This window comes from Drosophila arizonae, chromosome 3 (assembly GCF_054131065.1).
Source record: "Drosophila arizonae isolate 15081-1271.41 chromosome 3, UAZ_ARI_1.0, whole genome shotgun sequence".
NCBI classification, from domain to species: Eukaryota; Metazoa; Arthropoda; class Insecta; order Diptera; family Drosophilidae; genus Drosophila; species Drosophila arizonae.
In genome coordinates this window covers 16,174,659-16,189,445 of record NC_142923.1, presented here as the reverse complement: position 1 = coordinate 16,189,445, position 14,787 = coordinate 16,174,659, and positions in this window count along the sequence as shown.

Genomic DNA, 14,787 nt, shown 5'->3' with positions numbered 1-14,787 from the left:
TATACATAGGCTTGTATTTATATATGTATGTATGCAAACATAAATGTCAGACAGTAACAAGTGTACATACATATGTACATATGCAGTGTAGCAATAATGTCTTCGTACAGCAGCAACAACTCTTGGGAACGAATGGAATATGGACACCGATATTATGAAGACATTATTATTCGAACATTCTCTTATATATGTGATGTTTCTATCACGAGCCAAATACTTCGTAGTACTCCACTCGTACTTTCACTCCGTGAGATCAGCTCTCAGACTGGCTCTGGTAAGTCACACGCCTTCCCAGTGCCACTCATGATTCACCTCCTCTCTCTCTCTCTCTTTCTTTTAGACATATCGGACTCAGCCTCTGCCTGCAGGGCATACAGTAATAGAGGGGTATATATAAGTGAGAAGCCAAGCGCAAGCGGCACTCTCTATTTGATTCTCTAACCCAGCTCTAATAATACCACGATAAATGAATGTATAATTTATCGACATCATACTTAACTAGTCCACATAATTATTGCGCCTGTCTGCCGAGCTGCCGGAAGTCTCTGGCTAGACTTGTATGCATATACTACAATTCAAACGCTTTCATTTATATGATAAACATGAATATTGAACGATAAGCTCATTCTCTGAACTTTAATGACTTTCGCAATTACCTTAAAGATCTGTGTAACACGATTCAGCATGAGACTAACATAATTATAAACAAAATTATTTGCAGCCCTTTCTAATGCGCTGCATGAATTCAGAGCTCAGCTAGCTGTAAGCGAAATGGTCGCCATGGCTAGTCCTAGTCCGAGTCCTTGTCATCGGCATCTGTTTTATCGTTCAGCAGCATTTCCATAATTAAAGGCATCTACGGAAGCGGGCTATGCGCATCTATATTCATATATTGATAAAGTTGTAAAAGTTGAAAGTTGCGCAAAACAATAAAAATAAATTCTAATGAAGATGGCCGGACAGCATGGCGCAGCCAAGGACCAGAAACCAGCAACAGGACACGGCCGGGGCGCCATTTGTGCCAGCAATTTTCTGTTCTTACATAAGCCCCAGGAAAGACCGACAGCCGAGTCGGTGGGTGTGCAGCGGGAGTAGGGGAAGGAGTGGCAACTGCTGCACTTCCGTAATTTTGCCGAGTAAAAGCGAGAAAAACAATCGAATAAACTGTCGGAGCATCAAAATTCAAACGTCAAAAGGAGGCGAAACCATCAGCCAGCAACCCTTGCCCATCAACACCCAACTCAGGCCAGTCAGCCCAGTCAGCCAAGTCAGCCAAGTCAGCCAGTCAGCCAGCCCACTGACAGCTATCCAGTCAAGCGTCAAAGTTCCTAATGCACACAACAAATTTCTTACATAGTGAGATGAAGATAGAGGAGTGCCGAGAAGAGGCTGGACGTCAACGAAGAAGAAGAAGAAGAAGAAGAAGAAGAGGAAGACAACGACAACGACAACGACGCATCAGGCAGAATGTCGTGGACAAAATGACGTTGTCACGAAAATTGCAGAATATAAAATTCCTAGTTCCGGCAACGCCCGACTCCCTACGCCCGATGCCCGATGCCCGATGCGACAGACCCGGCACCAAAACCACATGCACATCCGCCTGCCTCGCTTCGATTTTTGTCCAAGGACGCCGCTCGAAAATACACTATAAAAATATATAAAATAAAGAAGACGATGGCGCAAAATACTAGAAAAAAAAAAAAAAAGATGGGATGAAAAAAGTGTAGAAGCAAAAATAAGCAGGATTCGCCTGAGAGAGAGGGAGAGAGAGTGAGCGAGCGGCGTGCAGGATGAAGAAACTTTTCAAAAATTATTGAAATGTCACGTAGCAACTTCTCAAATTGCAAAAATCCTGACGCTGTCGTTCAATGTGCTGTGCGGATTGATAGAGCGAGCCGAGCCCGAGTGACTGGAGCCAAGACGTGGCCCGAAGGGAGCAAAAGGGACAAGCGCTGCACTTGTCGCCTGCAGTTGCTGCCAGAGCAGGAGCAAGAGCGAGAGCAAGAGAGAGAGAGAGAAAGGAGAGAGAGAGAGACAGAGGGAAAGGGAGTACTAGATTCTGATGGCGCAGTCATGGACTCGGACGCTGACACTAAGACGCCAGCCCCTGCCAGCATCCCAGCATCTCAGCTGAAGTCCCAGTCAGGCGCAAATCCAATACACAAGCCCAGTTTGCCTGCCCCATTCCCAAGCGAACCGCAATTCAACGTGCGAACGACAGTTTGACCCGAGACATTTTTGGGTGGCACGGCATCATCATCAGGATGCTGGGCAGCCGCCGAGGCATGGGCAACGTCTTGGCCATTACCGCCACACTACCACTACCAAGGCTAGGCAAGGAGAGAGAGAGAGAGAGAGGGGGGAGGGAGAGAGGCAACGTCTTCGACGTCCTCGTCAATCGTCAAATGTCGCCAAGACGCTGTCAAATGCAGGAAAATGACGGGCAGACATACAGATGGACAGGCGAACGGATGCGGATGCGGATGCGAAGTCGTAGCCGTGCCATGTTGTCGCTGGCATTAGGCAACTAACAGCAAGCCCCAACCCAGACCCCAGCTCAACCTGACCCAGCCCAATTCAACCCAGCTCGACCCCTGCTCGGAGAAATCTGCGAGCAGCGCAGAAAGTTTTCATGACTTTTCTTTTATTGCACATTTCAACAAAACGATTGATGGCTTCCATGACACACTGGGCGCCGGGGGAGGGCCAGAGCGGGCAGGACGCAGTTGAAACGAGCAGGCGGACTCCTTCTGCACAATATTCACAAGTTTCTCTGGCTCTGCCGGGGCAGTCGAACAGTCGTCCCGACGATGCTGTAATATGATGGCGCAAGGATTAGTCTGACGTGGCGCATTTCTTTTATACTTCTTAGCTAGACATTTTGTTTCATGTCGAGCTTCCATCTCGCCAAAATGCCCCATCAACCCGCACCCAGGCAATTTTATTGACGTGGCCCTCATCAATGCGGCGTCCACTACGAAGCGAACCAGAAGCAACACATACGGACTTCCTATGTGCAGGTTATATGTACATATGTATATGTATATGTATTTGCTCTTTGCTGTATACTCTTATCTGAGCAGGAACTGTAATCATGTTGTATTGCTCTTCTGCTGTTTGAAGAGGACCTGCGTTGTATACTCAGTTTTCTAAGTGAATCAATCATGATGTGTTGCCTAACTTCCTAGGAGATGATCTATTCTTGAAAAATGTGATCAAGAGCTGATTCATATTAATATATTGTTTAATCACCACGAGCATCATCTGCTGATCTTTCAAACTGCTTCAAACATAGTCTAATTCAATCATGATGTATGGAATAATTTGAATCAACTCGTTATTATTGTTTTCCATTTCTTTTATCCTTATCAGCACTTTCCATGTTTAGTAAGGGTATTCTGGCATCGTTCAATCGTCTGCTTGATTTGCCTATCTGTGGTCAGCATCAAAGTTTCTTTCCTTGCTTTTCGCAACATTTCCTCATCTTTCAGCCAGTGCTGCCCCTTGGCAGGGTGGGCGCGGACGTGGCACGTCTCCGATGACAAGCAAGAACAATTTTTGACTGATGCGCTATATGCTGGACGTCCACTTGCACGTTCGAGTTGTAGTTTGAGTTTTGGTCGGTTGAAAAGTTTAAGCAATGAGCTTGAGGTTTGAACTCTGCTCCAGCATAGTTTCCATTTTCCCATCTCTCTCTCTTTCTCTCTCTCTCTCGGTGTCTTTCATCATGCTGCATTCGTCTATGTATATTTCATTGCGTATACATATTGATGCGAACGTTTCCAGTGCTTCAGAGTGTTGATGAGCGCTGTCTGAGGACAGATTGAGTCTACGAGACTAGCAGAGACTTAAATAGTGTTTCCGAATTCCTAGACAAGGCTAGTTATTTTTCTGTGAACAGAGTTGCAGGCGTAGTCAATAGGAAAAACGAAAACTTGCTTTTGTAACTTGTTAGTGCGACATGCAAAATCTTTGGAGCAAACGAAGGGAACACGGTCAACAAGGCGCTTGTCGCCAAGATGTAATAAGAACTCGTCTGTGTTGGACTCGGCTTCGTGTTGCTGCGAGCTGACTGACAAAATGACCAGCAAATAGCAGGCAGAACAGGCCGCTGCCTCCTGTGGGGGAGAGAGAGTCTGGTAGACAGCATGTTATGCAACGAAACCTAGACCGAAGCATACACAGACACATCAGGCAGCTGCTGCTCTGCCTGCGCTCTGCCTGTGCTCTGCCTGAGCTCTGCCTGCTGCCATATACTTAGGGATTAGAAATTTAGTGAAATGCTTCTCGGCAGAAGCCGAGCCAAGTTGAAAGTTGGAACATACTCGTAAAATGCAACGACTGCAAGGAAAAAGTCAATGCGCAGTCGAAGAGAAACTTGTCAGTCGCCGTCAATCAGCAGACAGCCGGAAGGACAGCCAGCGACCCAATGGTAGAATAACATTCCCATTGCCAAGGAGTATGTGTGTGTGGGTGAGTGGGAGGATGAGGGAATGGGAATGGGAATAGGAAAGGGGGTTGGGGATGGGGATTTTTGGCATTGCCTGGACTTAGACTATTGCAACTTTTGCTCGTCAGCAACAAAAATTGATGTGCTGCAGATGAAACGCCAAAAAGTTTGCCCTCAGCTAGACCAGGACAACGCAGTAGCAGCGGAGAAGGGATAGGGAAAGGCTAAGAAAGCAACGAGCAGGCAAAGGCAAAAGATTAAAAAACGGAAAAATGTGCATGGCCAAAGAAAAACATTGAAGAGCCCTGAGCAGGCGACGAAGCGTCGACTCGTCCTCGTCCCCATCCTCGTCCTCGTCCTCATCCTCGTTCTCGTCCAACTGACAACGACAAAGACGAAATGAGGTCGTCCCCGAAGGATGGCCAAAATATTTTACTGATTGTGTGCAAACTTCGATACAAAGTTGAAGCTGACGACGTCGACGATGCAGACGACGATGCCGATGCTGATGCCGATGCTGACGACGACGACGTGGACTGCGTGGAAAACGACGTTGACATTCTCTGACAATATTTGGTGATTGCACAAGATGCAAAGTGTCAACTACTGACCCTCTCCCTACCACTCCTCCCTCCCCCCAGCTCCCCCGTAACTCCCATATATTGAATATATGTATTCAAATGGAGCGAGACAAAGAGGATCGAGTGAAAAAATGCTGCAGAGAAAGAGAAGCGAAAGAAAATTACGAATTGGGAGTGACCATTGATTAAAGTGCAAATAGGTTTGGGACGCTTGAAGGCGTGGAAACAGTTAATTATCCTGTTGTCCTCATTCTGTGCTCTGTTCTGTTCAGTTCGGTCTATTGCTAGAAGTCTATCAGAAAATTGTGCCGAAGTAAATCAATGAAAACTATTGCGAGCGTCTTTCACAGAAATGTTCAATCGAAATTTATTGCCTTTTTCTTAAATATGAAAAATGCTAAAATGAAAATAGTCGATTTATTTCAATGAAATATTTTAGTATAACACAATAAAAAATAATATATATAAAAAATAAAATAATTTTGTATATATTGTATTTATTTAAATCTATATAAGGGGAAATTTTTTAAGATATTTTTTCCATTATTATTAATCAAATTTTAATAATTTGAATATTTAAATGTGAGAAATAAAAAAATGTAGTATTCATATTAAAATAACTAATAATAATAATTAAAAAATTTTAAGAAATAAAATATTATTATATGTTAAATGGGTTAACATTCTTTAAATGATTAAGTTTGCAAAAATTATATTTATTTATTTTCTCAGCGTAAATTCATTGTCAATATGTTTAAGTTTGTTTTAATCAATAATAGCTAGCAATCAAATATAGTGAGAGCCTGGCCACTCTAAAAGAAAATCATTAGCATAATTTTATAAATTAATAATCTAATATAATTTTAAATTCTAATCTAAATTATTTTGGCCGCTTATGAATTCAGTAGGCACACATCTATATAAATTGATGTTGCTTTTTGGCTGGGATATGATGGTGTGTCAGGTATTTTATATAGACATGTGCATGTTTTGTCGCTCTTCCAATAAATGTCACATTTGGAAGCGGAAAAAAGACAAACAATTCGCAGAGTCTCTGTGGCAAATGGCGGCTGTGGCAGCGACTGTGGCAGAGACCGTGGCAGCAACTGTGGCAGCGGCTAGTGGCCAGTTGTCAATGGCCGGTCCGACGGTCGTCTGACATGTCAAATAAATTAATTTGTGCAACGAGAAACGTCAAAACTAATTACAACGTCGCTGCCGCTGTCAATTGAACGAATGCTCGACGTACCTATCGAGGGCGGAACGCGAAGTGCGGCGGGGGGGGGGGGGGGGGGGGGGGGGGCGTGGCATTGGGCAGGTAGACAAAATATATTAATGACGTGTCAAAATTAACATTTCATTATGTGAAATTTATGTGCGAGTGCAGAAGGAGAGGAGAAGAGTTTGTCTATGAAATGCATTTGCCTACACACAGTGAGTACTAAAAGTGCATAGACACAGTTTGCCTACACACTCTGTCTGCCTCTGTCTTTCTCACTCTCTCCCACATGCTACCTCTCTCTCTCTCTCTCTATCTATCTATCTCTCTGTGTGCTTCTGCTGATGAAGCCATCAATCTTGTGGGCTCCCAATATGTCGGCTGTCCATCAATCAACGTGCGCTTTGGACTCTCGACGGCAACTGACCGCCAATTCCAATTGATTCCGTCAATTGATTTTAACACCCATCAGATGTCAAAGCCAAAAAAACAAAATGGCGTCATTCATTTCACGTGTGTGCGTTTGTGGGTGTGTGTGTGTGTGTGTGTCAGTGACACGTCAATATTTTATTAAATGACATTAAACTGTCTCATCGGCTTAATTAATTTATTGTTGCTGTATTGTCAACTCTCTCTCTCTCTCACACGCACACATACAATAGCTGCGGCTGTGTGTGTGACATTTTTATTATGCAAAATCAATAATACAATCTCTCACTCACTCATTTGGGTGCATCTCCTAGCTGTCCAGCCAAATGCTCGGTCATGTCCTTTTTGACACCGACAGACAATGCCCGCTGCCTCAGGAAAAAAAAAAATCCCGTTTAAATTGTTCAATTAATTTCGTTTTTGTTTTTTTTTTTTGCATCTGCCAAGCCGCCAAAATGAAACTGAAAATGAAAACAACAAAATGCATCGCCTGACAGTTTGTCAATCGCTTTTCACTGCGACAAATGAGTTCGAGCCGGCAGTCGAACCTTCGACATCCCTTTTAGCCCCACTCGAGCGCGGCGTGACGAGGAAATGACGGAAGGGGGGGGGGGGGGGGGGGGGGGGATGCAATTGACCATCGACCACCGGCAAATGCTCCAAATCGAACAATGCATCACGTGCTCGGTCGTTGAGTTCATTAAATGTGCAGTTAACTTACTCTTCTTCTCCGCGTTCTTTTGGGGAGTGTTTATTCATTAAAAAACAAAAAGTCTCTGATATAAAATAAAATATTGCATTCATATGATTTATCAATTTAAGAAAGATTGAAACTAAAATAAAAATATTAAAAATTTTTATGATATTTTTTAGTTTGTAAAATTGGCATTGAATGAAATTATTTTTTTTATCAATTTGGTATCGTTGTCTATTTGTTAAGGTCTGCTTCCCGATATAAGATAAGTTGAATGGTGCCCACTTGAATATATTTTTATATATAATCTTTCATATCTTTTATTTATATATTTGATATTTTGTGTTGCACAAATTTTCATTTAAGGCTTGACTTTATTTTAAGGGAAGACTATTGATGTCTATCCAAATTTATATGCATACGTAGTTGATATATATATTTATATATAAATATTTAAATGAAGACTGTGTCATTCTAATCATATCATATCCATTGTATACCAGCTCTGTCAAATATAAACGAATATACATTTACTTGACATTTTTTGCAGCTAGAAATACAAATAAACCCTGCCATCCACGCCCACCACTCGAGGACTAGCGCCCCCAACAGACAGGCTGACAGTCTGTCATTCTTTTCGTCAGCCCAGTCCTATATAGCGGTCAGAGTCCGAGTAGCCATCAAAACTGTTGTCATATATACATATATATAAACCGTACTCCAATATATATACATGTTTATGTGTACCCTGATGCCTGTGGCCATCATTGTCGTTGTTGCCTGCTGATGAAATTTCTATTTGGGATTAATACTTATGTCAATGTTTTCGTATTGAAGGCAGGTGCAAAAACTTTTATTCACATGACAAAACTTTTGATGCTTTTGATGTGACGGACAAGTGTTACGCACTCGTGCAAGTGGGATTGACCGTGGGGCAACTGGGCGAGGCTCAGAGCTACAGAGGTACAGAGGGGCTGGCGAGCAGGAGGGATTGCATTGTCATTGAGTGGAGCTGACATGTCTTACACTTGAAGTCTCAATGGTCGCTGACAGGGCAGCGTGTTGATGAGGATACCGAAATGGTCCTGTTGCTGCTCCAACTCCTGCTGCTGAGCTCTACATGTATTATATGGGCAGAGATTTTTTTTTTTCTTTTTGTCATTGGAAATATGAAATGATGAATTGACGCATTTCATCTGCCCAACATTTGAATGACAATGTGTGTAAAAATCATTGATTTCTAGCGAAAAATAAGGAAACATAAAAATATTTGGCTTATGTAATTAGTCTGGCAGTTGACATCCTGCCTTGTCTGTGTGACGAAAATGCTGTCCAAAATAATTGATTTAGCAGCCAAATGCCGAATGTCTGCAGCGGAAGCATGAAATAGTTGCGGTAGAGACGGGGGCGTGCGCTCAGGTAAGGCTGTGGTCATTGCGGTACTTTCAGGCAACAGGAGACTGTAAAGAAGAAGCTTAAATTAGTTTTAATTGAACTGTATGATGCTGATGCTTGTGGGAGCTGACTATGGATCATTCTGGAATTAGCTATGCCAAAGTAAAGTCTGAGAATGCTCGAGATATCTCACAATTTCCTCTTGATATACCTCATCATATTAAGAACTTGCGTCTCAGTGTTGCTAAGTGTTATTGATCATCAGCTGCAACACTGAGCCAGTGTTGGAAATCCCCGCTATGAGGGTCGCCCATAAAGAGGTCTTCATCCAGTCTTTATCTGCAGCCAACGCGATCCGTGGCAAGGGGCGCAAACATATCCAGGGGCAGACATAATGCCATAATAAGGCTGTCAACTGTTGACGTTGACATTGTCAACTCACTTGTCAAAGGCGCACATCAAAGGCAGGCGACAGATATGGAGAAGGCGCCCGTTTGTTGTTTAGCGGTTGTTGTCTGTGCCTGAGTGTGCATGTGCGTGTGTGTGTGTGTGTGTGTGTGTTTGTGTGTGTGAGTGGGTGGGTTTTTGGGATACCTTTGCCTATAGCTGCTGATGGTTGCTGTCATTGTTATGGTTATGGCTCTTGGCTCTTGGCTTTGGCTTTCTCTCTCGGAGCCATTGTTGTTGCTGCCGCTGGGGCTGGCGATGACGTCCGATAACAATGTCGAATGCTTGCCGCTGATTAATTCGCTTCAAACTGAAAACAAAAGGACTTTTCCGATAGCCGCAATCGCAATCGCAGCTGACAATCGCAGCTCTCAGCGTAATTAGCGTCGCACGTAATGCAAGCCCTTGCAATACGTAAGCGCAACTCCTTCAAAATGCCCCGAGGTGCCAGCTGGAGCTAATTAACATTTTAGCCCAATGATGACATTTATTGAGTTGGGACATGGGCCAACTCAAGGCAAGGCAAGCCAAGTCATATTCTCTGTGTGCGTGTGTGTGCGTGTTTGTGTGATTAAAGATGTCCTGGGCCGCTTTGTGCCATCGACTGACAACTGGTTTTTCAATGCCCCCAGGCCCGAGGCTCTGGCGTGGAAGCGTTTGATTAGCCAACTCGCCTCGGCTTTTGGGTAATCTCACGAACCAACAAACGTCCCTGGGCGTACGCGGACGTGGGCGTGGACATGGGCGTAGGCGTGGGCGTGGGTGCGCACACACTTGACAGTAATTGCCCAACGGTTTTCGCTAATGCACCAAATTGGCTGTTGACGCCAAATCTCACATTCTCAGTCAACCAAAAGGACCTTATCCTCGTCCTTAACGCCACCGTCCGTCCGTCCGTCTGTCCGTCTGTCTGTCCGCCGCCTTCGCGCCTTGGCTGTTGTTGCACTTGCTGCATGACACATGAGCAGCTAATTATGAACGGGCCCTGTTATTGCATTTCATATGTGTGTATTCGTGTGTGTGTGTGTGTGTGTGTGTGTGTGTAGCCTGCTTGTTGTGTGAACTGTTTTGGTTCTGGTCCGTAAACAAGCAATTGATTCATTACATGTTTGCATTGCAACACAGTTGTGCACCTCTTAAGGGTTTAACTAGCGAAAGCAAATCACATTAAAGCAATCAAGACGGTACTGTAGGCAATTTACATGTACTACATGGAGTAGGACATGGAGTAGGAGATTCCGAGAACGTAGAAGCTGCAAGTGGAACATTATATATTTTATTATATTTAAAAAATATTGTCATCATAGCGAATCATGATTCATAATTATATTAAATTTCTAGAAACTTTAGTTGCCTAAGCACAGATATTTTAATGTAGAATGTACTCCAAATTAAATCAAGAAATAACCTCATTTATTTAATGAATGATACGGTGAGCGAGAGAGAGAGAGAGAGAGAGAGAGAGAGAGAGAGAGAGGCAAAGAGGGGAAGAAAAACAGATAAAGAGCTTTAAGTTTTAACCTAAATTGAAAGCATATTTCAGCACGACACACATTTCTAGCCAAAGGAACATTGAGGAATACACACACACACACAGACACAGACACGCCCTCCCGCCTTCTATAGAGATTTAGCGGTACTAACCGGGCAGACAAGGAACCACCCTCAGCTGGCAGTGCCAGACTAAGACTCTGAGAGCGTAGAGCGTAGAGCGCGAAGCAAACAAAACAAATTGCGAACAAAGTGCGTCCTTCGCTCTGGGACTGAGTCGAGGTCTGGGCTCTGGCTCTGGCCATGAGGGGTGGTGGACCTTGAGGGGCAGAGGGCGTGTTTATTACGAACGGTCGTCGGCGACGTCTTCTCGTCAGTGCAAGGACAATGAACTTGTCGCTTTCATCGTCGCCAAGCTCGTCAGCGTCGAAGTCAGATGTCAGTCAAAGAGCGACATCGTCGCCACGAAATGAAGGAAGCAGCTGAACTGAGCTGGCGGCCAGGCAGCCCAAAGCTTGTCACTCACACAGGAACGAGCGACGGGCATAAAGGATGATGGATGAATTTGTGGTTTGCAGGTTAAATAAATATGTCTGGTCCCGGCTGAGTAGAGCTGAGGCTAAGCCTGGAACTGGAACTGAGTCTGGTCGGGGCACAGCTAATGAAGTGATTAGTGCAACGCCTCTCTATGCAATATTGCTCATTAGCCAAGGAGTCGGCACTGGGGCTATGCTAGGCTATGCTCGGCTATACTCTCACATATATTTTTCCCATAACCGAAAATAAAACAAAGCACTTTCCATCGATCACAAGTATTAAGCACATTTGTTATTTCCAAAGCACCCAACTACTATTGCCAGGCTAAAACTTTTGCCAACTACTCCACTTGGAGCCGGAGCGCCAGGACAGTGGATGGGGCCGACTCGTCGCATATGTGACTCTAGATGCAGATAAATTTGAGAAACGTGCATTTGGGCAAGCGTCGAGCGCCGAGGACTGAGAGTCGTAGAGATGTGGGCGTTTGCCAGCCTAATCAATTCCAATTAGCAGTCCGGCCCTCTGATGTATTTGCCGAAATTATTATTTATCATTTGGTTATCTGTTATTTATCTCGCAGCATTTGCAAGGCGCCCCATTTGTGTGCCCCAGCTGAAAGACCTTCCAGCTTGTCCAAGTCCAATTCATTTAATATGCCGAATGACCATATGCCAAGGAGTTTATGTGAAAATATATATACAGGAATTTGAGCATTATGAATGTGACTTTGAGTTAAATTGAAAAATATCTATATTAAGTATAAGAGCATGCTGATATGCGTAGGTGAAACTGAAGAATTCTCTTAAATTTCTTGAAGAAGAGAAAAAAAAATTGTAAAAAATATGTTTAACATATTATTTAATTATTAATATTTAACTAACTCCTCAAAATAGTGTGCGACGCCTAGAAGTATGCTATGACGTATCAATTTTATGTAGAGTCCTATTTGCCTGTTCCTAATCGGAATCCAATTATTCATTAGATTCATCTCAAACTATTATTATTCACATCAAATTAGAAACATAAATATTACAAACAACATTTTTAAAATTAAATTTAATTAAAGAATAATATAAGGAGTTTAGTTTCCTTTAATTTTCCCACTTACGACATTTTTATTATATTTATTATTTATAATATTACATAAAAAGTTTAAATATATGCAATAAATATTTGAGTACTATTTACTTATAAATATTTTCGATTCTAACTTCTACTACAGATATACAAAAAATACAAGAAAAGAGTAGGAAAAATCTGTAACCAAGCAATCAATATGAAGCCAGCAAAGCAATTGACAGGCCGCGAGACGTAAGCTAAAGCTTGAAATACCCAAAGGACTCGTCAGAGTCATGAAACGTTTCGGTCTATGAGTGTGTATGGGTGTGTTTACGTGAAACCTTATTATGTATTATTGTTGTTGTTGTTGTTGGTCGGCGTTAGTTGTTGATGTGGCTATTAATTAATGCGTCAAGGAATGACACACCCAAGCAGGCGAGCAAATTTATTAAGATGTATATACATACATATAGATGTGTACGCGTGTGTGTGTGTGCATGTGGTAAAAGCATATTTATGGATTATGAGGGCATAAATCTGAGCAGAGTTTTATCAGAAACAAACACACACCCAAAAGTGGCGGCCCTAGAAAAATGCTCGCCCAATGATGATGGAATATGCGTATTTTTTTAATTAGCAACATTTCTACAGATTTATGAGTGTCCTTTGCTGAGCGTCTTTGATGCCCTCTAAGAGTGTGTGTGCGTGTGTGTGTGTATTTTCGCACTCTAATGCGCCTCGTTTGGGACTTTTGGGAATTATCTGCAGACGTGCCGGCCAATGATTTATGCATTCGTTTAATTGAGAAGTTCGAGACTTTGACGGCAAATCCTCGAAGCTTTGATTATAATCGCACCTGAGCAGCACAGATACAGAGAGAGAGAGAGAGAGAGAGTAAGAGAGACACTAGAAGTGAGAGAGAAAAAAGTAATTAGACGAAAGTGAGCAAAGGAAAAACGTATGAAAATCGAAAAATAAATAATTGAGATGATAATTCCACATAATTAGCAAATCTCGAGTGATGATTTTCAATTATTATTGACGCCCACTCCCATCACCCATATCTCCCATCTAACATCCCCCATTTGCCATTGGCCTCTGGAGTATGGGCTGCTCGATAGCCACTCAACTTTTCCAAAGAATTTTTCGTTCCCAGCTCTCGCACTGCTCGAATTTCTTCATGTTTTTTTTTCTTTTTTTTTCATTACGTTCTGCCTTGCTGCGAACTTTGGGGGTGCATCTTAATTAATTCCTGTTTGATGAAAAACACTTTTACAAATTAATGTCGCCGGATAAAGTTTTACCTGTTCGTCCGTTTGAACAACACTTCCCTTGGTCCTTGTCAGCTTCGATGACCTCGCCATCGCCGTTTTGTCAACTTTTCAGCTGCGCACTCAGTTTTTTTGTTCTCCTCATAATTTCGCTGTGTGCACACATTGAATACGTACTTTAAATCAAGCAGCTCGCCTCCCAGGACTCGCACAATAATCATCATCCTTGGCCATGTTCACGTTCACGTTCACGTTCACGTCCACCTTCACGTCCACCGCGTCCAGCTGTCAGTCAAGTGCCCGACACTCAAACGTGGAGCGGGGCCTCCCGCATCGAAGCATCCACACGTCACTCCCACTGACTGACTAACTGTCTGTCTTCCTGCCCTGCCTGCCTGCCGCCTGCCTGCCGCCTGCCTGCCTGCCTGTCTGTCTGTCTGTCTGTCACTTCAGAACTTTGGCGCTCACCCAGCGCCAAAAGCGCGCGAGCGCACTGCAGTTGAAGTTGAAGGACCCCGCAGCCAAAGTCGAAGCCAACTCGCTTGAGAGACATTGATTGACTTTCTTAATAGACTTTACGTCTTGTCAAAATTAAAGAAAGCGTCAAACTGAGGGCTTCCACGCCTTCGCCTTGGCCCTGACTCTTTACGCATGTCTTGCTAATAGTTCTGATGTTGTTTTTGGCTTGAACTCAGCTGAGCAGCCCAAGTAAATAGACCTAGAATTGGATGGCTACAGGACGCAAGCAACGTATTGTACCTTTTTGCTATACGCAAAATTTACCGAGGATTAATTTTATTAAGTTAAATTAATTTGTATCATAGAGATCGAGTTTCTAAGATTTATTTAAGATAAATGTTTATTTTGATAATTCATAAGGCAACCGACTAAGCGCCTGATACATTTGAATAAATTTTGAAAAACATCTTTGAAAGATTTTTAATTAAATTAAAAAATTTAATGTTTTTGAATATTTAAATTAATAATATGAAATTAATATTATATATTGACTTTTCAAATTACTCAGGATTTATACAAATAAAAATTGGCTTTAAAATTAATATTATAAATTAATTTTATAAAATTAATTTAGTTAATTAATTAAAAAACATAAAATCCGATAGATAAATAAGTAAATTATTTGCTTTAACATAAAGTCATTTTATAAATTGAATGTCACATTCATGAATTATTAATAATAATAATTTATT